The sequence below is a fragment of the Homarus americanus genome, unplaced genomic scaffold (assembly GCF_018991925.1).
Source record: "Homarus americanus isolate GMGI-L3 unplaced genomic scaffold, GMGI_Hamer_2.0 scaffold29020, whole genome shotgun sequence".
NCBI lineage: Eukaryota > Metazoa > Arthropoda > Malacostraca > Decapoda > Nephropidae > Homarus > Homarus americanus.
In genome coordinates this window covers 218745-246406 of record NW_024724569.1, presented here as the reverse complement: position 1 = coordinate 246406, position 27662 = coordinate 218745, and the positions used below count along the sequence as shown (strand labels likewise).

The following is a 27662-nucleotide window of genomic DNA, read 5'->3' as shown; positions in this document are numbered from 1 at the left end:
ATAATAATAATAATAATAATAATAATAATAATAATAATAATAGTAATAATAATAATAATAATAATAACAATAAAAATAATAAAATAATAATAACAATTATAATATCTATCCATATTTATTTACATAGATATTTACATAATTTTTTCCTTTTATAAAGTAGTAATCAGTTCCTGTGGTTGTCGTTGTGGTTTGGTAATAGTGATCCAATTTTCCCTCCCTGGTATAGAGAGTTTAGTGAAGATACTGTAGAGTTTAATGGACCTTTTTAATTGACTTGAGTGGGTGTGTCGTTAGTCTGCCAGCTTCCGGGAATAATGGAAGTCCTTGAGAGAGAGAGAGAGAGAGAGAGAGAGAGAGAGAGAGAGAGATGAATGAAGTAAAAAGATAAGATATGTTTATTCTTATATCTAAACAAACAGCCGCCATTAAGAATTCTATCATTCATTAACAGAAAATTCGAGTTTGCTTATAAAAGATTAATATTTCCTCTAGTCAACAACGTAACACAGAAGAGCTTGGTGTTGTCGCTCTAACATCGTGCTGACATCTGATAAACGGGGCCTCTCAACCCTCCCTCCTGCCTTCTCATCAAAACCCCCTCCCTCCCTCCTCCCTCCCTTCTCCTCAGCCCCTCCTCCCTTCTCCTCAGCCCCTCCCTCCCTTCTCCTCAGCCTCCTCTCCTCCTCCTCTCCTCTCCTCCTCCTCCTCCTTTCTCCTCCCTCAGCTCTCCCTTCTCCTCCCTCAGCCTCCCTTCTCCTCCTCAGCTCTCCTTTTCTCCTCAGCTCTCCCTTCTCCTCCTCCTCTCCTTCTCCTCCTCGTATCTACATCAGGACAAGCCATTCAGTGTCGTTTGCCGTGTTCAAGAGGCAAGGTCACACTACGCTTTCCTTTAATCCATACTCTCATATATCTATCTCTATTAAACCGGCAGATTATATAACACCAGATTGTCTTATATAATTCTCTCTCTCTACCTTGAAACACCTGAACATCGACTTAACAGACAAACTGACCTGCTCTCCACCCACCTCCAATTTTCTATTCCATTAATTATAAAACTCAGATCTGACTCACCCCACCCACCCCCCTACCCCCCCCTACCCCCACCCACACCCCCAACAAAAAAAAAATCGACTTCCATGATTCGCTACTTCAGGTCAGGTGGCATTTTATGGTGTACCTGAATCCAAGTTGATCAGGTTATTAATTAATTTTGACAGGTAACATTTCAGGTGTTGCAGGGGTAAGGTGATTACATATATCCTTATATGTACTGTGATATAAATAAGGTCGTTGTTTAATAATAATAATAATAATAATAATAATAATAATAAAAGAAGAAGAAGAAGAAGAACCAGTAAAGAAAGAAAGAAACAAGAGAGATAACACAAGGGAAAAAAGAAAAACAGAAGGAAAAAAGTAAATCAAGAAAAAAAACACACACATCAATAAACAAACTAATATTTTTCACCAAACACCGCGAAATATTGGACCCCTGCGCCCCCTCCTCCTGCGTCATCTTCCCTAGTGACGTAAAATTAATGTGTCGCGCTCATTTCAAGACGTTTTCCATTACGTGACAATCTTGACACTAGCGACCCCATTAGGAGAGAGGAGGAAGGAGGGTAATTCGATATTCCAGGAAGTAGGCGTAAAAAAGGTGAAGTGTCATCGTGAGAATTGGAGAGAAAGAGGGAAGGAGAGGTAATAGGAAATAGAATTCGAGAAGGAAGAAGAACTGACATTTTTTTTTTAAATTTATGTTTTGTTTCCGATACGACTCCTGCAACCACGTGTTAATTTACGTATGGCTACTGCAACCACGTGTTAATTTACGGATGGCTACTGCAACTACGTGTTAATTTACGGATGGCTACTGCAACCACGTGTTAATTTAATGATGGCTACTGCAACCGCGTGTTAATTTACTGATGGCTACTGCAACCACGTGTTAATTTAAGCACGGCTGCAACCATACACTCGACACACACGCCTACTTCAGCGCCTCCTTCCCCGTGAGCTTGCAGGAGGTAGTAGCGACCCTCACACTTCATATAATGCACTGAGAGACTACGCACCCCCTCCCTTCCAGCCCCCCACCCTACACCCCTCACCCTCTAATTATTTAAGACAGGTATACTCGTTGATTATACAGGTGAGTACCCGGGGAATCTCAGTGATCTTAAGCAAACTTTTCCCTCAAACTGGAGATACGACAAAATATAGTTTATCGCTGGATCTATAAAGTGTAAAATTTCACCTACGTTTGTGTCGGTTATCTTACGACACTCAGAATTAATGTGGGAGTTTTGTTGAGAATTATGACCCATGTGTGAGTGTGAGTGTGTGTGTGTGTGTGTGTGTGTGTGTGTGTGTGTGTGTGTGTGTGTGAAGCCCTTCCCTTCCCTTCCCTCTTCTTTACCGTCCAGGTGTCATTTACTACCTCCTCTCCTCCCTCAACACCCTCTGTGTACTGCTCCAGGTGTCGCCCCTACACTCCTCTCCCTCGACGCCCTCTGTCTGTCGCCTCACCCACATAAATCAGCTTCGACGGTGGGACGCGACCCAAGTTATAGCGGAGGTGTCGTGTACCGCGCGTTACCCCTAGCACACAGGTCCTCCTAGCACACAGGTCCTCCTAGCACACAGGTCCCTCTAGCACACAGGTCCTCCTAGCACACAGGTCCCTCCTAGCACACATTCCTCCTAGCACACAGAGTCACTCTAGCACACAAGTCCTCTAGCACACAGGTCCCTCCTAGCACACAGTCCTCCTACTTTAGGTCCTCCCTAGCACAGGTCACTCTAGCACACAGGTCCTCTCTAGCACACAGAGTCTCCTAGCACACACAAGTCCCTCTAGCACACAGAGTCCCTCCTAGCACACAGGTCCTCTAGCACACAGGTCCCTCTAGCACACAGGTCCCTCCTAGCACACAGGTCCTCCTAGCACACAGGTCACTCCTAGCACACAGGTCTCCTAGCACACAGGTCCTCCTAGCACACAGGTCCTCCTAGCACACAGGTCCTCCTAGCACACAAGGTCACTCCTAGCACACAGGTCACTCTAGCACACAGGTCCCTCTAGCACACACAGGTCCTCCTAGCACACAGGTCCTCCTAGCACACAGGTCCTCCTAGCACACAGGTCCCTCCTAGCACACAGGTCCCTCTAGCACACACAGGTCCTCCTAGCACACAAGTCCTCTAGCACACAGGTCCTCTAGCACACAGGTCCTCCTAGCACACAAGTCCCCTAGCACACAGGTCTTTCTAGCACACAGGTCCTCCTAGCACACAGGTCCTCCTAGCACACAGGTCCCTCTAGCACACAGGTCCCTCCTAGCACACAGGTCCCTCTAGCACACAGGTCCCTCTAGCACACAGGTCCTCCTAGCACACAGGTCCTCTAGCACACAGGTCCTCTAGCACACAGGTCCCCTAGCACTACAGGTCCCTAGCACACAGGTCCTCCTAGCACACAGGTCCTCCTAGCACACAGGTCCTCCTAGCACACAGGTACCCCTAGCACACAGATCCTCCTAGCACACAGGTCCTCCTAGCACACAGGTCCCCCTAGCACACAGGTCCTCCTAGCACACAGGTCCCCCTAGCACACAGGTCCTCCTAGCACACAGGTCCTCCTAGCACACAGGTCTTCCTAGCACACAGGTCCTCCGCCAGCCTCGCCTACTCCCTTGACGGTGTCCCATAACACTGAGAAGTAAGATAATTTTAATGAATATTATTATGTAGTTCAAATTATCATACAGCTTAACTTTATCAAAGCTTTATGGTGGCATAGTTAAACATGCTGCTTGAAGACAATACAGTACTTTACCATTTCACGTAGTTTAAAACAATACAGCTTTATTTATTGTACGTTATGACACAGCTTAACAATGAATAAGCTTTTCCAATTAAAGAGGAGTCGGATTTTGAATTCACAAGTTTTCAGAAGCTCTATAGGAAGTACAGATCTAAGAATAAAATACAGCTATAGTACATTACGCATGGTCACTGTATCATAGAGGTCTTATTCTACAGCGTCTACATGCAGTGGTATTAGTAGTCATTACAGCAGTTTAGTACAGGAAGCAGCGGATACAGTACAGTGGCAACCCTCAATGTGGCAACTTCCGGGTGTTATTTTTTACTACGCCTGTTTTTTTCTTCTGTTTTTTCGTCTTATTTTCCTCAATTTCCTGGTAATTTCCTCCTTGGTGACAACGACAACGAGAACCATAAGGATACAAATAACAACAATGACATAGGTAACGACAGCTACATTGACAAGAGTGACAACATTGTATACAACAACTTAACCTGGCAACGACGATAACGCTTCAATTACAACAAAAGATCCAATGTCCTACAAAACACCAAAGGAAGTATCCGATTATTTATTAACTTGTCTTGTATGTTGGTAAGATTACATTGGATGGATTTTTATTGGATTTTTTTTTTTAGAATAATTTGAAGTGCTTCTCTGATACTCAACTGCCTGTCTGGTGTTAGAGAAGGCCAGGATGGAGGAAGCGGTTACCAGTGTTTAAGCGACGTGGGATGAGACGCAGGAGTCATAAGTGATATAAGTTCCCTGTCTCTTCTTTTTCCCCTTTATATTGTTATCCTCCTTTAATGGTTAATATGTTACTAGAAACTATTTTTTTAGGGTTGTCAGTGACCTTAATAAGCTACTTTTATATCTCTTATTTTCGTTTCACTTACCCATTACTGTCTTCTCTTACTTTCTCTTCTCAATTCTAGCCTTCTCTTTTCTCATCTATTTTACTATCTCTCCGTTCTCGACCCACACCCCGCTGGTGCAGGTGGGCGAGTGGGGTGAAGCGGGGGCCATCATTTGTCAGATTATGATCTCGATGTGGCGGTGCAGAGCAGTCCACCGCCACCTGCGTCACTCCCACCCAAGGTATAGGTCGCCTCGGGGCAATAATACGCCATATCACACCACCACCTTAGGCTTATATCCCTCTTATAAGATACAGATCATCAGTCTTAAGGTTAAAAAAGGAGGAGGAGGGTCTCTTTACTGCCCTCTGACGCCCAGACGTTGATGCATGGAGTGAGGTGAAGATTTTTACTCCGTCAGGGGGAAAAAATAGTTGGGTGGGCTGTAAACTCAAACGCCGGGATGAAGGGGAGTAATTATCGAGTCAGCCACCAGAAGGACACTCAATATTTTCCTGAATGAACTTCCGGTGGGTGTTGGTGAGGAGAGGGGAGGGGGGGGGGGTGTGTACAGTACCTCCATCCCAACACGTACACGTATCCCAACACACACACACAGACGCTCATACACACACCAAAAAAGAAAGAATATCAAGATTTCTTATTCACCATAAACAACACACGTAACGATAAAATAATATAATACTCAGAGGCTACATGATTCCTTGCCTTACACTGAGCTTTTAATGTTTTTTTCAGCCTTTGAACTTAATATACAGTATATTTAACTATCCTTTTCTTGTACGGGAATCTGTTGTCAAGGAACAGATAGATACATTGTTCGTTGCTGTCAGTAGTGAATAAAAATCATTAGTGTGTTCCGTTGACAGCAAAATGGGAACGCTCACGTTAAATGTGTGACAAAGAATCACGAAGACTGCAAATGTGTCGCGACCAAGAGATGATAATCGTATATAATCTTGATTGTCTCTATCTGCCATCGTATCTCTCATGCCAGGTAACGTTTAGTCTGCCACTCTGCCTCATCACTCTGCCTCATGTGGGAGTTGAGGGGCACCTTGTTCCCCTTCACACTTATACCTATACTGATTCTTCCTTTTCTTTCCTTCACCTTGCCTATCCTGCCGCATCTCCCGCACCTTCACCTTGCCTATCCTGCCGCATCTCCCGCACCTTCAGGATTTTAGTGCACGTTTGGTCACCCTACATCTGTTGTTAACACTATTTCTGGATGGTTCCTCTTCTCAGTCTTGTAAAAACCATACTACACCTTCCACACCTTCCATACACACACACTACAGCCACACTACTTCCCTCCTTCCCTCCTATGTGTGTGTGTGTGTGTGTGTGTGTGTGTGTGTGTGTGTGTGTGTGTCGTTTCATCTCCCTCAAGTACAGGACGGTCTCAAGGTCACGTGCTCTCTCTCTCTCTCCCTCTCTCTCTCTCTCTCTCCCCTCTCTCTCTCTCTCTCTCTCTCTCTCTCTCTCTCTCTCTCTCTCTCTCTGTGTATCTCTGTACAGGTGTCATAGTCGCTCAGGCATACACATATTAGACGACAAATGCTCATCCGGGGACATCAGCTTAAGAGCAGCAGTGTCGTAGATCCTTCCTAGCGCCTCTTCCTCCTCTCCCCGCCCCCCTCCCTCCCTCCATACCCCGCCCGCCACACCCCGCCCGCCACACCCGCCCGCCACACCCCGCCCCGCCACCCCGCCCGCCACACCCCGCCCCGCCACCCGCCCGCCACCCCGCCCGCCACCTGCTATCAACAAATTATATCTTATCTCTTCACTACAAATCTCAAGTGATCTTTTATCTCTTGTCTTTCCATCACCAGATTAAAAACAGTGTACAAGATGTCTCTCCAGCCCCCCTCCCCTCCACTACCCTCTCTCCTCTAATCTCGTCTGTGTAAGTGTGGATGTGCAGTGTGAGTGTGGTATGTGAGGGTAATGGGTGTGTGGTTGTGTGGGTGTGAGGATTGTGGATGTGTGGAGTGTGTGAGGTGTGTGGGTGTGTGGTGTGCGAGTGTGAGTGTGGGTGTGTGAGTGTGTGGGTGTGGGTGTGTGGTTGTGTGGGTGTGGGTGTGTGGTTGTGTGGGTGTGAGGTGTGGATGTGTAGGTGTGTGAGGTGTGGGTGTGTGAGTGTGGGTGTGAGGTGTGGGTGTGTGAGAGTGAGAGTGTGAGAGGTCCAGAGAGTCTCCCGAGAATCTTACCTACCAGGGCGCGACAGATTTACTTCCCCTGATAAAATCTCTCCACCCAGGAAGGTTCTAGCGTCTCCCTCTCCCTACCTCCCTACCTCCCTACCTTCCCCTCTCCCTCTCCCTACCTCCCTACCTTCCCCTCTCCCTCTCCCTACCTACGTTCCCCTCTCTTCATCCTTCCCTCCTTCCATCCCTACCTCTCATTCTCACATTCCCCACCTCCGGCACATCAGACTACTCGAGGCATCACTTTACCTAGTGCTGGAGGGAGGGGAAGGAGGGCGGAAGGAGGGGGGAGAAGGGAGGGGGGGGGTGACGGTAATCTCTGTGAATGGCGTTGCTATTACTAGTTTGGCTTCCTTCCGTTGTATTCCGTAAATAGCCAGAGGTCTACAGGAGGGGCAGCAGGAGGAGTACAGAGGGGCGGAGGTGTACAGGAGGGGCGGAAGGTGTACAGGAGGGGCGGAAGGTGTACAGGAGGGGGCGGGAGGTGTACAGGAGGGGCGGAGGTGTACAGGAGGGGCGGGGAGGTCTACAGAAGGGGCAGGAGGAGTTGGTGAGGGGGCGGGAGGTGTACAGGAGGAGGGCGGGAGGTGCACAGCGGAGGCCCAGGAGGGCAGGAGGAGTACAGGAGGGGCGGGAGGTGTACAGGAGGGGCGGAGGTGTACAGGAGGGGCGGGAGGTCTACAGAAGGGCAGGAGGAGTACAGGAGGGGGCGGAGGTGCAGGAGGGGGCGGGAGGTACAGGAGGGGGGCGGAGGTCTACAGGAGGGCAGGAGGAGTACAGGAGGGGGCGGGAGGTGTACAGGAGGGCGGAGGTGGCTGGTGGAGGGGGCGGAGGTATACAGGAGGGGCGGGAGGTGTACAGGAGGGCGGGAGGTCTACAGGAGGGGCAGGAGGAGCACAGGAGGGGCGGGAGGTGTACAGGAGGGCGGAGGTGTACAGGAGGGGGCGGGAGGTATACAGGAGGGGCGGGAGGTATACAGGAGGCGGAGGTCCAAGAAGGGCAGGTGAGTACAGGAGGGGGCGGTAGGTCTACAGGAGGGCGGAGGTGTACAGAGGGGGGCGGGAGGTGTGAGGGCAGGAGGAGTACAGGAGGGGCGGGAGGGGTGTACAGGAGGGCGGAGGTGTACAGGAGGGGGCGGGAGGTATACAGGAGGGGCGGGTGTGTACAGGAGGGGGCGGGAGGTGTACAGGAGGGGTGTGTAAAGCAGGAGGGGCGGGAGGTGTACAGGAGGGCGGAGGTACAGGAGGGGGCGGGAGCAGGAGGGGCAGGAGGAGTACAGGAGGGGCGGGAGGTGTACAGGAGGGGCGGAAGGTGTACAGGAGGGCGGAAGGTGTACAGGAGGGGCGGGAGGTGTACAGGAGGGGCGGGAGGTGTACAGGAGGGGCGGGAGGTCTACAGAAGGGGCAGGAGGAGTACAGGAGGGGCAGGAGGTGTACAGTGGGGCGGAGGTGTGAGGGGGCGGGAGGTATACAGGAGGGCGGGAGGTGTACGTGAGGGTGGGAGGTCTATGAGGGCAGGAGGAGTACAGGAGGGGGCGGAGGTAAAAAGCAGGAGGGCGGGAGGTGTACAGGAGGGGCGGGAGGTACAGGAGGGGGCGGGAGGTGACAGGAGGGGCGGGAGGAGGGCGGGAGGTGTACAGGAGGGGGCGGGAGGTGTACAGGAGGGGCGGGAGGTATACAGGAGGGGCGGGAGGTGTACAGGAGGGGGCGGGAGGTATACAGGAGGGGCGGGAGGTGTACAGGAGGGGCGGGAGGTCTGTGAGGGCAGGAGGAGACAGGAGGGGGGCGGAGGTGTACAGGAGGGGGCGGAGGTACAGGAGGGGCGGAGGCAGGAGGGGTGGAGGTATACAGAGTGGGCGGAGGTGTACAGGAGGGGCGGAGGTGTACAGGAGGGCGGAGGTATAGAGGAGGGGTGTATACAGGAGGGGCGGGAGGTGTACAGGAGGGGCGGAGGAAAAATAGAGGGCGGGAGGTGTACAAGAGGGGGCGGAGGTACAGGAGGGGGCGGGAGGTACAGGAGGGCGGAGGTGTACAGGAGGGGGGGCGGTAGGTACAGGAGGGGCGCAGGTGTACAGGAGGGGGGCGGAGGTGTACAGGAGGGGCGGGAGGTGTACAGGAGGGGCGGGAGGTACAGGAGGGTGGAGGTGTACAGGAGGGGCGGGAGGTGTACAGGAGGGGCAGGAGGTGTACAGGAGGGGGGCGGAGGTCCACAGGAGGGGGCGGAGGTGTACAGAGGGTGGAGGTGTACAGAGGGGTGGAGGCAGGAGGAGCGGGAGGTTTACAGGAGGGTGGGAGGTGTACAGGAGGGGCGAAGGTCTACAGGAGGGGCGGAGGTGTACAGGAGGGGCGGGAGGTGTACAGGAGGGCGGGAGGTGTACAGGGCGGGAGGTGTACAGGAGGGCGGGAGGTGTACAGGAGGGGCGGAGGTGTACAGGAGGGGCGGAGGTGTACAGGAGGGGCGGAGGTACAGGAGGGCGGGAGGTGGCCAGGAGGGTATACAGGAGGGGAGGCAAGGTCTGGGTGACGCTCTTTAACCATCCTGGGAATCTAGGCTTTGTTTACTTAATTTAGCTGATGTTTTGGTCGATATCCGTTACCCAGACCATTTACATGCTAAGAAAGTTTACCTTCACTAAACATGACACACACACACACACACACAATACCAATAACACACACACACACACACACACAGTTTTTTCTTTCAAATTAGCAATGTCACAACACTCCTCACGATCCTCACCTAATTTACGACAGAAAGACGATATTAACTTACGAATTTAAGAGAATCTGTGTCCAGGTTAACAAATATAAAGCAGATATAAACGTAGGAGTGTTGACCCATAGTGCAAGACATCATGGTGGAGTAGGAGGCAGTACCAGAGGTGAGAATAAACAGACGAGGAATAATCACGACACATACGCCATCTGTCGGTGGGCACTCAAGGCTCGTTGGTAAACTCTTGAGGCGTTAATCAAATGGACTTGGATATCTTACTGAGTTATCTTTCTTGGTTACTACTTGTAATTTTTGTTAATGCATTTATTTACGAATTTATTGATGTTTAACTATTTTGTGGGATTCTCATAATTTTAATGTATAACAAATACAATTTACTATGGTTTAATTTTGAAATATTTTACACACACACACACGCTACCAGCCACCCCTACACACACTACCACACCACCAGCCACCCCTACACACACACACACACCACCAGCCACCCCTACACACACACTACCACACCACCAGCCACCCCTACACACAGGTATCATCAGCAGTGTCTACTAAGAAGATAAACTTGGGTTGAGAGACATAGGCTGTGGGTAGTTCATCTTGTGGCCGCAGGAGGGAGAAGCTGGCGGTCTGTTTATAATGTTTTTATGTCGGGGATCAAAGAAACTGTGGGGAGGGGGGAGGGGGTAGGAGAGGGAAGGATGGAGGGAGAGAGAGAGAAAGAGAGGGAGACTAACGCGTGTACACAAGCTCTCATTAAACGTTTCGGTATCTCAGCATCGTGATTTACTCCCGCCACACACATAACTCATGCCAACAGAACCAAGGCGCGGGGTGGCGGACACAAATTGCCATAGGCCGGTATCAAAGGAAAGGTGTAGGAGGTTTATTATACTTACGAGAAGGGGGGGAAGGGGGTGACGGGGTGGGGCGAAGTCTCTCAATGGCTGGCTGGCTGAGTGATGTTTTGTGACGTCATCAGTTAGTCAAGCGAGCGTTCATCATGCTTGGTTGTCATGTGAGCATCCATCATGTCTGGTTGTCAAGCGATTGGTGGGTGGGTCCGTCAGAACAGCCTGTCAAAGCGAACGTCCATCACACCAGCCTGTCGAGCGAACACTACCCCGTCAAGTGAGGATTCGTGAGAACCTCCGTCAAACCAAGCCTGTCAAGCAAGCTTCTGTCTCCCCACTTACAGGGTCAAGCGAGCGTCAGTCACACAAAGTAGTCAAACGAGAGATAATTACCCATTTAATACCTCTCAAATCACACCCTAATTTATGATAGAACATAGACTAAAAAACAACATAGTCTATACCTTTATTTGCCTCTGTGTTACCGTACGACCAGAGGATTACCATAATGACCAGCGAGAAAGTGTTTAGACATTGAATCTGGTAAAATAGACGAAAAACAACAACAATAACAACAACAACAAGCTTCACCTCTCTCTCTCTCTCTCAAGGTGTAGGGCCATCAGTATAAGTTAAGATATAAGGTATAAGTTAGAGTATAAGGGCCTCATAACACGTGATATATGGTGAGTGTGTTGATACTGAGACACTCTGTATGGGTGGGAGACCTGAGAGATCTTTACCAGCCTAGTACAGTACAAGGGGTGGGTGATAACCAAGTACTGAAGGTCAACACAGCCTAGTACTCTTAAGATCCATACAGCCTAGTACTCTTTAGGGCCACACAGCCTAGTACTCTTAAGATCCATACAGCCTAGTACTCTTTTACTCCTTTGGTCCACATAGCCCAGTACTCTGTAAGGAATCTATAGCCTAGTACTCTGTAAGGAACACACACAGCCTAGTACTCTTAAGGTCCACACAACCTAGCACCAACCAGCCCCCTCCTCCTTTCTTCTTCCTCCTCCTCCCCCTCCTCTATTCCGCCTCCTCCTCCTCTATTCCTCCTCCTCCTCCTCCTCCTCTATTCCTCCTCTGTTCCTCCTCTTCTTCCTCTGATCATCGGGGTTAAATCATGGCCTCGAGTCACCGGTGCGACTTCACAATCTCACCAAACTAAACTCGACCATTAGGTGTCGCAGTATTTGGCCCAGTATAAACATCAGTAACTCATCACCTTAACTGAGAAACATCAAACACACACACACACACACACACACACACACACACACACACACATCAACTCACTCGGCTATCTCTGCGGGTCGTTGAGCTGTGTCGAGCCCTAGGGAAGGAATCAAAGCCAACCCTCCTCTCAGCTTATCTTATTTACGAGTCAGATTAGCTGGTTACATTTTCTCCCCTGATTTACGTCGTTTTGGACAAGAATGGCATTATGGGGGAGAATAATACAGCGGTGTGTTTGATGCGGTGGGGGGAGGCAGACGTAGTTGGGAGTGCTTATAGACCCACGAGAAAATCATGTGACGATAGTTTTTCTTTTGACTTTTGTGTTTTTTTTTGTAAATCCATGAAATCCCATACTTGTTTTTTTTTTACTAAATTGAGAGATTAATAAAGTTGTTTTTATTTGCGTATGTTTTTGTTTTTGTTTTTTTCATATTTGTATTTTTTTTCGTTTTTTTCTGGTTTATTAAAATAATTCCCAGATTAGAGATGTTGGTGGTGCTGTTGTTATTGAGGGAGTGACGACGTTCAGCTCTGGCGCCTGAGACAACAAAAATCTTCTTCCCCCCAACCAACACCCCTCAAAACCACTCCTATACACCACCCCTCCACCTCCAACCCCCCACACACCACCCCCACAACATGATCAGAACTTTAATTTTTTCCTAAATTACTGCGTTGTTTTTATAGTCAATCTCTCTCTCTCTCTCTCTCTCCGGCACCCCACCGTCTCTACCCCCCTCCTGGCATCACTCCCCCCCCCACCTCCACCCTGTAACGAGACGACACAGAAGTTGTCACAGTTTAGCGAGGTATATTATTCACCACCTTAACGAGACGAGGTTTGATACCCTGTCCAACAACTTTACTGAATGACCTTGTTTAGCTCATTAGTCAAGTTAATTACCTTAGAAATTAGGTAATGATACAGATATCAACAACAAACCTTCATTAAAAAAAAAAACTTGTAGAATTAATAACAGTGAAGAGAATAACTCACATCTGGTCTCTAACTTTCTCCTGATGTTAACAAGAGATAAAGTAAGTAAGGTATTTTGGAAGACTTGATGACCTAAATGGTGTTTGTTTTCAAGTGAGATCTCAAGGTTAGGTTTAGGTTAGGTTACGTTAGGTTAGGTTGATGATGCCTGAGAGCTTGTGTTAAAATTGCGTGATTTACTGCGAATATAAAAGGTCATCCCAGGTTGTGTCACATCTAGTGTCCTTATAACTATGTGTGTGGGGGAGCAGTGAGGGAGTGTGGGGGAACAGTGGGGAGTGTGGGGAACAGTGGGGGAGTGGGAACAGTGGGGGAGTGTGGGAGGCAGTGAGGGAGTGATTGAATGAGGGTGTAAGGGAGATAATAATTTATTGGTGAGTGTGGGGTCGAGGGAGGTAGGAGGTGTGTGTGTGTGTGTGTGTGGAGGGTCGTCACCTTTGTCTCACCTGGTCTGAGACACCCCCCACCCGCGGCTGTCACCTCCTCGCGTCACGCCACTGCGTCTCTGTCACGCCCCGCCCGCCTCGTTATTGTCACGACAAATAGTGGTGGTCACGCAGGCCTGGGAGCGTGACCTGCCGGGCTCTGGGTCACGTGACGAGGAGGTCCTGGCCAGACTCACACACTGTTTGGAGGTCATCAGAGGTCAAGAGACAGAAGAGGGCCTGGCGAGGATACAAACAATGTGTCTCTTGTTTTCATTATACACCTAACCTAACCTAACCTAACTTAACCTAACCTAACGCCAGTGCATTTATGAAGAACCCGACAACAAATAGAACTGAGGTACTGTGGTTGCTCGTGAAAGAAAGATCTGTCAAGTTTGCTGCCTAGTCTGTTGTGTTGTGTTGTGTTTCAATATAAGATTTATCTCCTGCGACAGCCACCTCTCCTACCTCTACCTCCCTCAGAGAGAGAGAGAAAGAGAGAGAGAGAGAGAGAGAGAGAGAGACTAGGCACTGCTCCCCTGTTTGTGTGTGTGACGCGACCCGGAGCCTTGACGAGGCCTCTGATCAAACACCTCCGCCACCGCACACTCGTCCTACTCATCCCGCTCGTCACACTCGTTCCACTCGTCACAGTCGCCAAACTTGTCCTACTCTCCCCACTCATCCTATTCACCCCACTCATCCCACTCGCCCCACTCGTCCTACTCGTCCTGCTTAGCCTTGGATATGTAAATAGGGAAACCAGATATCAGATGAACAAAGTCGATGTAAAGAAATCCGACTGTGAGGAAGATTTCGGGGTAATGATAAGTAGGAATCTTAGACCAAGATTACATTGTGTATACTGTATGCAGGAAACAAGTCTAACAAAGTCCTTGGGGTCAGACAAAGGAGTGTTAGTTACAAAACTATAGCAAAGTTATCCTGAAACTATATCTTGCGCTTGTCAGACCTCACTTGGATTACGTAGTTCAATTCTGGTCACCGTACTACAGAATGGATGTAGAATCCCTAGAAATAATTCAGAGGAGAATGACAAGACTAATCCCGGGCATTAGGAACCTTGAGTACAGAGACAGGTTAAAGCATCTTAATTTGCACTCCATCGAGAGACGTAGAGTGAGGGGCGATATGATAGAGGTGTATAAATGGAAGTCAGGGTTAAACAAAGGGGACATTACAAAGGTACTCAAACTATCCAACCAGGAGCGAACTCGTAACAATAGTTTTAAATTAGGGAGGAGAAGAAGGAAAAAAGGAAGGAGAAGGGGAGAGGGAGAGAAGGAAGCAAGAAAATAAAGAGGGAGAGAATGAAGAAAGGAAGGAGGAAGAAAAGGGGGAAATGAAGAAAGGGGGTAGAGAGTAAAGGAAGAAAGAAAGAAAGGGTGGGGGAGGAAGGGAGGGTGGGAGAGAAGAAAGAAAGGAGAGAAAGAGAGAGAGAGTGAGGAACGTATGTAAACAGACCCGTCATGGGAAAAGGTGTCCTGATGCTCTCTCTCTCTCTCTCTCTCTCTCTCTCTCTCTCTCACCCCTAATGTACAAAAGACAGAAGCGGTCAAGAAACACCCCCCCCCCTCCCCTCCCAATAAACAACACCTGAGATATCTAAACTTTACCCAGAGGCCAGTTTTTGTTTTTCGGTTTTGGCCTCCAGAAATACCTCGTAAATACCTCGTAAACAAAAGCTCTCCTCTCTCTCTCTCTCTCTGTAGACACCAATTTAGTTCAACGAGATTATTAATTTAGTCTCTTCTTGACCTTTCCTACAAATCTACATTCTCGTCTCGACTAACAACTTTCTAAAGGAGTGATGTGCTTTCCCTCTGTGTCCATCTGTGTCGCTCGTGTACAGGTAAGAAAGTAGGTAGGTAGGTATGATGATGAGGAGGAGGAGGAGGAAGAAGAAGAAGAAGAAGAAGCAGAAGAAGACTAGGTAAGGAGGAAAAAGAAGAAGATGGAGATGATAATAATAATAATAATGATGATGATGACGTAGATGACAACAATGATAATGATAACAATAATGATAATAAAACAAGAAAACAAACCATAATAAATAAAACCAAAAATAAACAATAAACCAAAACACTACAGGTACTACATAAAAAAAAACCAATGACTACTGACCATATTTATTATAACTAAATGATTATCAACTAGACAACTACACAACTACACACCGCTGGAGAAGAAGCAATATACTCTACAGTGAGAAAATTACTTTGTTATTATTAAACAGAATATAAGCCATAGATAATGATAAAAAGATTCATTTAGGTGTTTTTATGTGTTCTCGTAGGCTGATGGAAGGTGTGGTGGTGTGGTGGTGGTGGTAGTGGGGTGGTGGTGGTGGTGGTGGTATGGGGGGTGGTGGTGGTAGTAAGGGTGGTGGGGGTGGGGGTGGTGGCGGTGGTGTTTGCAGGTGGTGGTGGTGGTAGTAGTAGTAGTAGTAGTAGTGGTGGTGGTAGTCGGTGGTGGTGGGGTGGTGGTGGTGGTGGTGGTGGTGGTAGTAGTAGTAGTAGTGGTGGTGGTGGTAATGTGTGGTGGGGTGGTGGTAGTGGTGGTAGTAGTAGTGGTAGTGATGGTGGTAGTAGTGGTGGTGGTAGTAGTGGTGGTGGTAGTAGTGGTGGTGGTAGTAGTAGAAGTAGTAGTAGTTGTAGTAGTAGTAGTAGTAGTAAGTTACAGTCTTTATATCAACACTTATGGGTAATATTTATAATGGGAAACTCTTAACATTCAGTTTACAAGATCAGAAATTGTATTAAGAAAAGACACAAGTGGTGATTTAGATAAAGGGAAGAGGTGTAACACTATACCTGTAATTAAGGCCTATTGATGACACTGTACCTGTAATTAAGGCCTATTGATGACACTGTACCTGTAATTAAGGCCTATTGATAACACTATACCTGTAATTAAAGCCTATTGATGACACTATACCTGTAATTAAGGCCTATTGATGTTTTTGATTAATGATGCGAAATTTTAATGGTGATACTTGAGCCAGACTTAGAATATTAGTCAGGTAAGGTCAGCATTTGTATTATTTAGGTATAAGTACAGGTCCAGTCTAGCACACACACACACACACACACACACACACACACACACACACACACACACACACACACACACACACACACACACACACACACACACACACACACACACACACACACACACACACACACACAATACACACACACACACACACACACACACACTGTTAATATAATCTGTATTTCTTAATAAAGTTTCATCATAAAAAAGTAACAATATTTTTCAAAACGTTAAGGACGGCCTCGCAGCAACTACCTGAAGTAACTTACAGTAACAAAACATAACAATGTCATCTATGATAAGAAGTAGACAGTGTATGGCAACTGGTGATGAGGGGATAAGAGAGGCAGCCGTCGCCCCCAGCTGCGCCTCCTTCAAGTGAGAGGTGAACCCTTCGGCGCTCACTCAGGATGGTAAGAAACAAGTTCTACACAGATGCGGACATAGCCTCAGCTGATTGGTCCTCCCTTACTATAAAACCAAGGTGAACTTCTTCCTACTTAAGAGCTAACTTAAGTTTAGTTTGGCATAGCTTATGTTAGATAAGCTAAGTTAGGATTAACTTAACGTTAATGAAAGATGTAATTGGTACATTATGGGGAAATGATTACAAGTTGACGACATTACATAATGTGGACCAATCAACATGCGTCCTGTCTGCATTAGTGTGGATTCTGCCAAAGTTCGTCGAGGAAGAGGGAAGCTGCCTCGTTCTTCTATCTGCTCCACCTTCAGGTGAAGATTAAGTCACCCTCTGGTGTCCTGGGGAAGACCTGGTCACCGTTGGCAGCTACGCCCTGGTGGTCAACGGGAACGGCCCCGCCCTGTACACGGTATCCTGCGGCGTCTGCCACATAAGAGAGAGAGAGAGAGAGAGAGAGAGAGAGAGCAAAAACTGATTATTCCTCCTTTCAAAGACTTGGTTCGAATATATACCATTAAGAAGTAAGTTTGGGCTGACATAATGACCGGCCTCACTGTGCTGACTCCACGTATAAAAAATATATTTTTAAAAATTTTATACCCTGGCCACACCTTGTTACAAACGGCCGGGGTGATGAGTGTACTGTGATGCTTGGTGTGTGTATCGTGATGCAGGACTCACCTATACGCCCCGAACACAGCCTCGCCTGGTATGCCGTACTGGAACTGTTCTTGCTCTGGAGTCTCGAAGGCCACGATAACTTTACCTCGACCGCTGTTCAGAGGCGCCGCCGCTCCACTCACCACCACCGTCATCATCACCACCACCACCAGGGCTGACTTCACCGCCTTCGGCAAGTTATTGGAACAAAACACACGTGAAAAATGAATTATTAGGGAAACTTGAATCCTAATGGGTTGTTTATATTCTCTTGAAAATATTTAATGAGTTATTTTTGTACATATTTATAGTTATAATCAGGCAGGTGAGTTAATACCGCACCTGTACATGAGGTCAGGTTCTACATACATCGAGATTTATTGGAACCCGTTCTTAATAAAACTTGATCCCGCTCGTCCCACTCTTCTTAAAGCACAAGCCGGAGGGGGTCAGGACTGGTACGGCACAATTACCAGCACTAACGACAAGCTTCTGACCGCGCTGACGACTTATCAATAGTGCCGGAGTGAAGGAAGGTGGCACAGAACCAACTGGCACACCCTCACCAAGTGTTCTCCTTGTCGCCTCACTAAGCATAATATCACAATGATGAGTTTTGAGCTCGTTGTCGTCTCCATCAGAACAGGGTGTCTGGCGGTGTCTACTGGTCCCTCATGCTTACATAAAACTCTCCCACCTTCCTCCTTGTGTCCAAATTTATTATAACCTTTTTTTTCTCAAACTCATGAACAAGTTCCTCAGGCTGCGACACAAACATGAATGACCTAAATAGTGTCTGAAAGTAGAGTTTGACTCGATCTTACCTAGATGTGTTATCTCAATCCAAATTAAAATGAAGGTATTTGCCCTAAGAACCTTTAACATCTCAAGTTCGGGTCGTCAAGTTCTTCAGACAAGTGAGCCTAACTTGTTTGCTTTACTGTGTCATTTTTTGTTTGGTTTGATTGATGGAGAAATGGATGAGATTATGAATAAGGGAGAAGTTATATGAGATGTGAGGGAAGAACTATGCTGAGTGAGATAGGGAAGGAGGGAGGGAAGGAGTGTGCCGGAGGAGAGGGGGATTTGTCGATTGGAAAAAGGGGTGACGTTGTATATATCTAGCAAGAGGTAGGGAGAGGGAAAGGTGTTTGTAACAGAAAAAAAAAGGTCAAGGGGGGGGGTGGTATTAAAGAGGGAGGGGAGGGGGGAGGGGGAAGAGAAAAGGAGGGGGAGGAGACAAGGAGTGGTAGAAAGAGGAGATGAAGAGAAAGGGGGAGTTAGGGAGGAAGAGTAGAAGGGAGAAAGGAAGAGGCAGGAGAGGGAGACTTGAGCCTGTTGTTCTTGAGTCCATAATCTTTCAATGACACGACAAGTCTCCTAACCTCTCTCGTTGTTACGTTCACGTCAGGTCATATGAGGAACCTGAGACCATAGTGTAAAATATTTTTGTATTACATCAGGCGGGAGACATGACACTTATAGAGGAACTTAATAAAGGCGAGAGTCCAAACACCTAGTCATGACAAGCAGACCTCATGGCAATCAAACGTGCAAATTCTTCTGATCATTAAAATTTTTATGCAGAAGTTTGAAAAGTAATCTTACAAGAGGTAGAGCCAGTTAACCTTTCATTACTGTGGAAAGTACCATTTGGGGTTGGGATGGGGTCATACACGGTGAGGTAAGTCATGTCAGGTCAATGATAAAACAACAGTGAAAAATATGAGATTAGTATAACAGGTTAGGTGAGGAGGGTGTATGTGTACTAGGTCAGCGTGGGGAGATAGGGAGGGTGTGTAGGTAGTAAAAGGTCAGCGTGGGAAGATAGGGAGTAGGTAGAGGGTCACCGCTTGATCTGGTTGTTGGAGGGAAGATCTCCGTTGCTTCACCACACTAAGTTGACCTTTGACCTTTTGACCAGTTACCCAGTAATTGTATAACCTAGTTTTTTATAGCATGTTTTAATGTCACTGTGTGTGTGTGTGTGAGACGGTATGTTGACCTTATTAAAAAAAAAATAAGGCGAACACTGAACACTTTGCAAGTCATGGGTTTTTGGACGTTCCCTCCCCTCTCCCTCCTCTCCCCTCACCCCTCCTCCCTCTCCCTCCCCTTCCCCCTCACCCCTCCCTCCCCCTCACCCCACTCCTGCCCCTCCCCCTTTTTAGGTGAGTGCATGATCAGGTTGAGTTTTTTGCGATTACTAAACCAGGTCATAGTTAAGAGGTGGTCAGTATGCAGGAGACAAGCGCTCTGGTTACCACATTGGGTGAGGGGGTGGGGGAGGGGTGAGGGGGAGGGGCGATGGGGGAGGGGTGAGGGGAGGAAGGGGGGGGAGGTGTGTTACAGGTGTTATTGGGTGATTAATTAGTTGCTTTTTGCTGTATATATTTTGATGGTTGAGTTTATTTACACACACACACACACACACACACACACACACACACACACACACACAGTTTTTTTAACCCAGACAGTTGTTGCGACAAACACTGCGACAACAGGAAAGGCTTAATCTAAAGTCATCAGTTCTTCGCTACATCCGCTAATGGTCTCAGAACACATAACTCAATGTTTTTTTTTCTGATTTCCATTAATCAGTTTATCTTTTTTTTTCAAGAGATAATATTTAAATTTATCTGGAAAAACGGAAATGAATTATCATCTGCTAAAAGAACAGGAAATGGTGTTGGAATAAGATAAACTGATGACGGAATTGATGAGAGATGTCAGAGCGTGCGTGTGAGGCTTATGTGGGTTCAGTTGGGTTCAGTTGGGTTTGGTTGGGTTTGGTTGGTTTCACTTGGGTACGTTTCGTTTCGTTTGGTTTCGGTTGGATTCGGTTGGATTTGGTTTGATTCAGTTGGGTTCGGTTAGATTCAGTTGGATTCGGTTGGATTCAGTTGGTTTCGGTTGGGTACGGCAGTAAGGACTCGAATGGGCGACATAGAGGTGAAAATACCATACATTAACCTCACCTTCTCTCTTTCCTAACATCACCCGGATATTGCTGCACTTTAACCCTGAATTATTATTACCCCCATAAAGTATCTTTACGGAGAGGGTCGATGAGTTTCACAATGAACACTACGACTCCTGTTGTCTCGGTAGGGTTGTCAAAATCCTTCGTCCACTGTGTCATATTGTCTCATACAAAATCGTAGACACTTTTTTGGAGGAGCCAATAGAATACTTCAGCTTAGATTGTAAATTAAATTAAGCTTTTTTTCGTGTCAGCTTGAATCATCATTTAGTTTTGAACGATATTTTAGGGACCAATTTATGTATAACCTGTATTCTTCCCGTGTATTCTTGTAATGAATTTCTGTATTTATGAAATTAAGTTAGGATCCCATTATGTATTTTGTTTTGTTAGTATAAGTTAATTAAGTTATCTGAATATTAACCCCCAAGAATATATTTATAAACAGTCTATCAGAATACTAACTCACATAAGCTACGACTTTATCATTGAATCTTAAAAAAAAAAAAGTTCTTAGATTATTTTATTTCACTTAATCTATGGCCCTAATATGGGTTCTTAAAAGTCTGTACTGTGTTAGGTAGTGGTAGACCTACACTGGGGGGGGTGGGGGAGGTGAGGAGGGAGAAGGCAATAAAGGATGAGAATTATAAAAGAGATAAAGAAGGATAAGAAGGAGAGGAGAGGGGAAGAAGATGGTCAGGGGCGACGAGCAGGTAAAGAAGGAGGAAAGGAAGTGGGGGAGGAGGTGAGGAGCTAGGTAAGAGGAAAGGAGGAGAATGAGAAGAGAGGGGGGGATGGAGGAAGCAAGGAGGAAAAAGACTGGAAGGAGGTGTGTGGAGATAAGGAATAATTAAGGCAGGAACTAACTTACTGGGGAGGTAATATTTCTGTTTCGCTATAAAGATGATGGAGAGAAAAGTAACAGAGATAAAGAAGAGAAAAGAGAGGAGGAGGAGGAGAGATAGAACGTACCAGGAGAACAATCATAATATATTGATAAAAACAAGCGAACAGGAAAGACTGATAATAACACGCACACACACACACAAACACACACGGCACTGAGAGTTGAAGGACGCACACGTATAAACCTGCACATTCACGCAAGTACACACATACACACACACACCCAGCCAACAAAATAACTTCATTAGCAATTAGCACCATTCGTTATCACCCTCACTATGCCTCTCCCTTCACTCAGCTATTCTCACTTTCCTCGCGCACTTCACTACCCCGTACGATAACTCAAACAGCCGAGGCGACAACACACTACCTTGACATACTCCTAAGATGCTTTCAGTCCTGTTCATTCTATTAACACCCTAAGGTGATATATACATGTAATTACAGGTAAAAAAAATATACAGTCATAGGTACAGGTACATGAGACCTTTAAAGTGATTATAGTACAGGTGTTGGTAAAATTGAAGGTATGTTTCATAAGCCAATCGGGAGAGGTTATGGTAAGGTCAGGTGAGATTGCCAAATGATAAAATACCAAGTATAGTTTTAGGTACAGTTACAGGTACAGGTATAGGTATAGGTACAGGTATGGGTACAGATACAGGTACAGGTATAGGTACAAGTGAAAGTTTAGATTATAGAAAGGTAGCATAGAGTAGATAGTATTATTAAAGGTAATGTATAATATAAAAAAGATTATCTAGAACACACACACACACACACACCACCTAACAACTCATGTTACTTGTCACTATCCCTTGAAAGAGAGGCAGATAGAATGTTTGTGCATATACAGTATAGCGTATGTCTTTGCGTTAGCTTGTGACTTATATATACAGTATACTATATATATATGTGTGTGTGTGTGTGTGTGTGTGTGTGTGTGTGTGTGTGTGTGTGTGTGTGTCTATCCACTTTCTACAACAGAATAATATTTACTCAGTTCATTAGACACTTTACTTAACATCCTAGAGAGAACATCAGTGGCTCTGTAAACTCCATTTATAAATTCCTTATTGTGTTCACTATATCACGACACAAAACAACATTCTTAACCTAACCTAACCTAACCTAACCTAACCTAACCAAACCATTACATGAGTTTTATACAGGTAGAGAAGTCGACCTGAACGAGATGATTATTGAAAGATCGACATAAAGAAGATGATGAGTGAGAGGTCAACTGGTGTCGATATGAGGGAGTAGTCGAGGTCGATATAGAGGGTGTGGTATAGACTAAGGTGTGGTGATAAAGGTCGCTCGTGGAGGTAAAAGATCAACAGGAAACAATCAGATGAGGCTGTTTTGGGCAGGTGTGTCACTCTGTACTCCGCCCACCTTGGCTCACTCACACACTCACTCACACTCTCACTCACACACTCACTCACTCACTCACTCACTCACTCACTCACACACTCACTCACTCACTCATTCATTCACTCACTCACTCACTCACACACACACTCACTCACTCACTCACTCACCCTGAAATATTTGACTGGATATGTAAAACTCTTTGATGCGTGTCGTTAAAATAGCTCCTACATTATGCTCTTATTGAATATTCAGTTCTCGTGACTTTGACAACTTGCCCACGGTGAGGAAACGCCTCAGCTCAAAAGGGTCAGAGGTCAACACACCCACCCACACACGATCAGGCAGGATTTTCTATTCACCTGTTGTCTGGATTTGACCTCATATAACTGTTAATTCGACATCGTATCTCCCTTATCTCTCTCCTAAACAGTAACGTGAAGATGACAATGTAAAATGGTTAGGTTAGGTTCGGAGGACAAGTGGATACAGCATTCACCTTCCGTCCTGAGTGTTGTTGGTTCGCACCCAGAGGATCTCCCCCCCCCCCAACTCCACCCAATCGTAGAAGTACAGACGATCGAATGTGATATTGGCTATGTTGTGTCTTCGTTTACCCACATATGCTAAAACACACCCACATATGCTAAAACACACCCACATATACTAAAACACACCCACATATGCTAAAACACACCCACATATGCTAAAACACACCCACATATACTAAAACACACCCACATATGCTAAATCACACCCACATGGGCCAAAACACACCCACATATACTAAAACACACCCACATATGCTAAAACACACCCACATATACTAAAACACACCCACATATACTAAAACACACCCATATATACTAAAACACACCCACATATACTAAAACACACCCACATATGCTGAAACACACCCACATATACTAAAACACACCCACATATACTAAAACACACCCACATATACCAAAACACACCCACATATACTAAAACACACCCACATATACTAAAACACACCCACAACTACTAAAACACACTCATTTCCTGCCCCCCCCTACAATCACTCTTTCGTCTTTAAAATATCAAAGACCTTCACCCAGCAGCCTCATACCAATACTCCCCTTATCTCCTTGTCTCTCTATCACCATTTACCCAGACTCTTCTCTTCTCTCTCTCCCCCACACACACCTTCCAAATGTCATTCCGCTTTCATAATATTTAGGGTTGTTTTTCTTCCCTTCCTCCATTTCATGTAGCCATTGCAAGGCGTGTAAACATGGACCTTGTACCACTTAATGCTTCATCAGCTTAAAGTGTCACTGTGTGTTTCGTAAAGGGAAATGGTTTAGTTATAATTATTCCTGTGGCTCGTAAACTTATTCTAATTTCGAAGGTGTTGGGTTTGCCTAGTTAGATTCTGGTTTAGGTGAGTTAAATTCTGGTTTAGGTGAGTTAGATTCTGATTTGGTGAGTTAGATTCTGGTTTGGTGAGTTAGATTCTGGTTTAGGTGAGTTAGATTCTGGTTTGGTGAGTTAGATTCTGGTTTAGGTGAGTTAGATTCTGGTTTAGGTGAGTTAGATTCTGGTTTGGTGAGTTAGATTCTGGTTTAGGTGAGTTAGATTCTGGTTTAGGTGAGTTAGATTCTGGTTTAGGTGAGTTAGATTCTGGTTTAGGTGAGTTAGATTCTGGTTTAGGTGAGTTAGAAGTTTTTTGTCTTATTGAAGTTAGTTAGTTTGTTAATTGTTTATATATAGCCCCTTGTTTATAGTATCATTATGCTTAAGAATACAACAGCGATCATGTTTACAGGTGCTCAACAGGTGCTCATGTTTACAGGTGTTCAACAGGTGTTCATGTTTACAGGTGCTCAACAGGTGTTCATGTTTACAGGTGTTCAACAGGTGTTCAACAGGTGCTCATATTTACAGGTGCTCAACAGGTGCTCAACAAGTGCTCATGTTTACAGCGGTGTGGTTATAGACCTCACAAAGATAAACACAACAAGGTACACATTTTTCGCCAGAGAGGTTGACCTTTCCTCACCTTGGCTGACCTTGCTCAGTGATGTACGTATGTTTGTCTTGACCTCCTACCTCATTCAATACCCTGTTTCCCGTCTCTCTTTTCCCTCTTGTTTTCTTTCTATCCATCGTTTATCATTATTATTATCCCTTGTGTTCTATTTTAGTAGTCGTCTTTAGTTTGAGTATTCGTGGTTTGGTTGGTGTTTGGTTGGTGTCTGGTTGGTGTTTGGTTGGTGTCTGGTTGGTGTTTGGTTGGTGTTTGGTTGGTGTTTGTTGTGATCTGTAGTGCTAACAGTTGAGTGCGGTGTGATATAGGTGTGTGTGTGTGTGTGTGTGTGTGGTGGGGGGTGTTGTATCACCTGCAGGCTATAAGTGAGACAGGTATAATGTGGTTAATGAGTTACCTGTACTCACGAAGGTTAGGTGTAAAAGACAAGGAAGTAAGTTAATCATAGCAGAGAGGAAGTGGGTGGCAAGGTCGTGTGTTTAAATTTTGTCTACGAGGACGTCACTATGGGGGGGTGTCTACGATGACGTCCCTATAGATTGTGTGTCACAGGGACGTCACCTCAGGGGTGTCTCTGACGCGTCCCTATGAAAGAATTAATGTCTACGAGGACGTCACTATGGGGTGTGTCTACGAGGACATCACTATGGGGGTGTGTCTACGAGGACGTCACTATGGTGTGTGTCACAGGGACGTCCTATGGGGTGTCTACGAGGACGTCCGCATGGAAGTGTCTGCAGTGACGTCACTATGGTGTGTGTCTACGAGGACGTCACTATGGGGGGGTGTGTCTACGATGACGTCACGTAGTCAGGGAATGTTTACACGTTAGTCCGGATCAGCTGACGCGCCGACCTGTTACAGCAAGTTTCACCAAAGAAGGAAAGCTGATGCCTTCATTAACATTTAGAAAAGAAAGATAAAAAAAATAAGTAGAAAGTTGTATATATTCAGACACATACACACGTAAACACACTTGTACACACACACACACACGTAAACACACCTGTACACACACACACACATACACACATACACACACACACACACACACACACACACACACACACACTTATAAATTATGAAAAATAAAAGTAAATTTATTTCATGATTCAGTAAATAGTGAAAAAAAACAGGAAGAGGAGAGAAGGGGAAGGACAGAGAATAAATAGAAAAAATAAAGGAGAGAGGAGAGAGAGAGAGAGAGAGAGAGACAGCCAATTAACAAACACAAGCACAAACTAATACCATTGTTTTGTTTTCACCACATCGTGCCCCCAAAAATAAAATACTACTTGTGTGACAAAAAATACAAAAATACTTTAAAATGCCTAAATAGTATTTTTCCTCCCTTCATCTTATTAACCCCCACCCCCCACCTCTTACCCCTCACCCCCCAACCCCACCCCACCTCACCCTAAAAAAAGATAAATGCTCAGAATCAAGTACCAGAATTTATACCAAAACTCTGATGGTATTTACCGGAGGAGGAATGTAATCCGCTTCAGGTAACCTTAATGTAACATAACACTGCAAGACAAGGACATAATGGTCGATAATTTTGTTGAAACGCAAGACAATGATCTTACTAAATGTCACGGTGTGTGTGTGTGTGTGTACGAGACATACATACATACATACATACATACATACATACATACATACATACATACATACATACATAAGGGAAAAAGATAGATAGATAGATAGATAGATAGATAGATAGATAGATGGAGAGAGAGAGAGAGAGAGAGAGAGAGAGAGAGAGAGAGAGAGAGAGAGAGACTAGCTCAGGTTGGGTCGTTCTCACTCGTCCTGATTGACCAGTCAGATTCCTTGGGAAGAATGAGATCAGGTAACCCATCCTAACCCACCCTTTCTCACCCCCCCTTTCCCACCCACCAATAAGTACTAGAACTTCCAACGTATATCACATCACTATCTGTTAACACAATCTAACACCAGTTAACACCATTCTAACACCCGAGGATACACCTGGTATAGTGATTAATTAACACATCTGCTTATACTGAACTGTCATATCACGTCACTTTATATCATATAAGATTCTGTGGCTAATTCATGATTATACTATAGAGAGCTTAACATTATCATTCATTTAACACGGGTATAACATTCACAATAGCACAGGTAATAGTATTTATATAACACGGGTATAACATTAAAAAACTAATTATTATTCTGGGATGATGAATGACATTTAACACTTCACTATTATGAGACCATTATAATCTTCACATTGTACACGATTAATATATTTTCTCCGTCAACAGCGAATCCGTATTGCTTAGACGAACGCTAACAGTAATCACAACATTGCCCTGCCGTCGACGCTGAGGCACAAACGTTCCCTCCACAAACGTTTGCTGGGTGAAGTCGCTCGCGGTTGGTTTGTTTACTTAGCAGAGTTTGTAATGTTTAAGGTGTAACTGAGGAGAATTGTGTTTAAGGGAGGCAAGGAAGTGTTACCAGGAAGTATGGTAGGGTGTAGGGATGTTATGGTGAGGGTGTGGTGGTGTGGGTAATGGTGGTGAAGTGGTAGTGATGGTGTTGAGGGTATAGTGGTGATGATGGTGGGGCTAAGGGTATGGTGGTAGTAATGGTGGTGAGGGTGGAGAGATACTCACTGAGAGAGACATCGACGTGGTCATGGTAGAAGTAAGTGTTAGTCGCCGCGACACGACACAACGACTGCTGCGCCTGTACCTCGTGGCCCGCGACGTCTGCCCGCCCTGACGCACGGTAAAAGTGAAGGTAACAGGTTGGTTGGTCAGTGAGCGTTGACCTTAGTTCCTGCCGTTGTGTGATACTTCCTAGGCCGGCCTGGTCACCTACCCTAGCTACCACACCAACACAGTCAACATGGGCCCCTGAGCGCTGTCAACAGAGAATGGAGCCGTATTGTGACTCTGGTTGAGGTGGTTCGTGTGAGTCAGAAAGCACAAAGTTCAGTTATCCACGCGGGAGGTAAAAGTCATGG

The 27662-nt window shown here is 45.9% G+C and overlaps 1 long non-coding RNA gene across 1 annotated transcript; it reads right to left on the bottom strand.

Annotated features, from left to right (window-relative positions):
- Window positions 1-130: 130 nt before the first annotated feature.
- On the bottom strand, window positions 131-27574 carry LOC121864422. The gene is made up of 3 exons (XR_006088582.1): window positions 27310-27574; window positions 17382-17548; window positions 131-323 (listed from the first exon to the last, which is right to left on the bottom strand). It is a non-coding gene; the product is annotated as an uncharacterized LOC121864422 (long non-coding RNA).
- Between the last annotated feature and the right edge of the window lie 88 nt (window positions 27575-27662).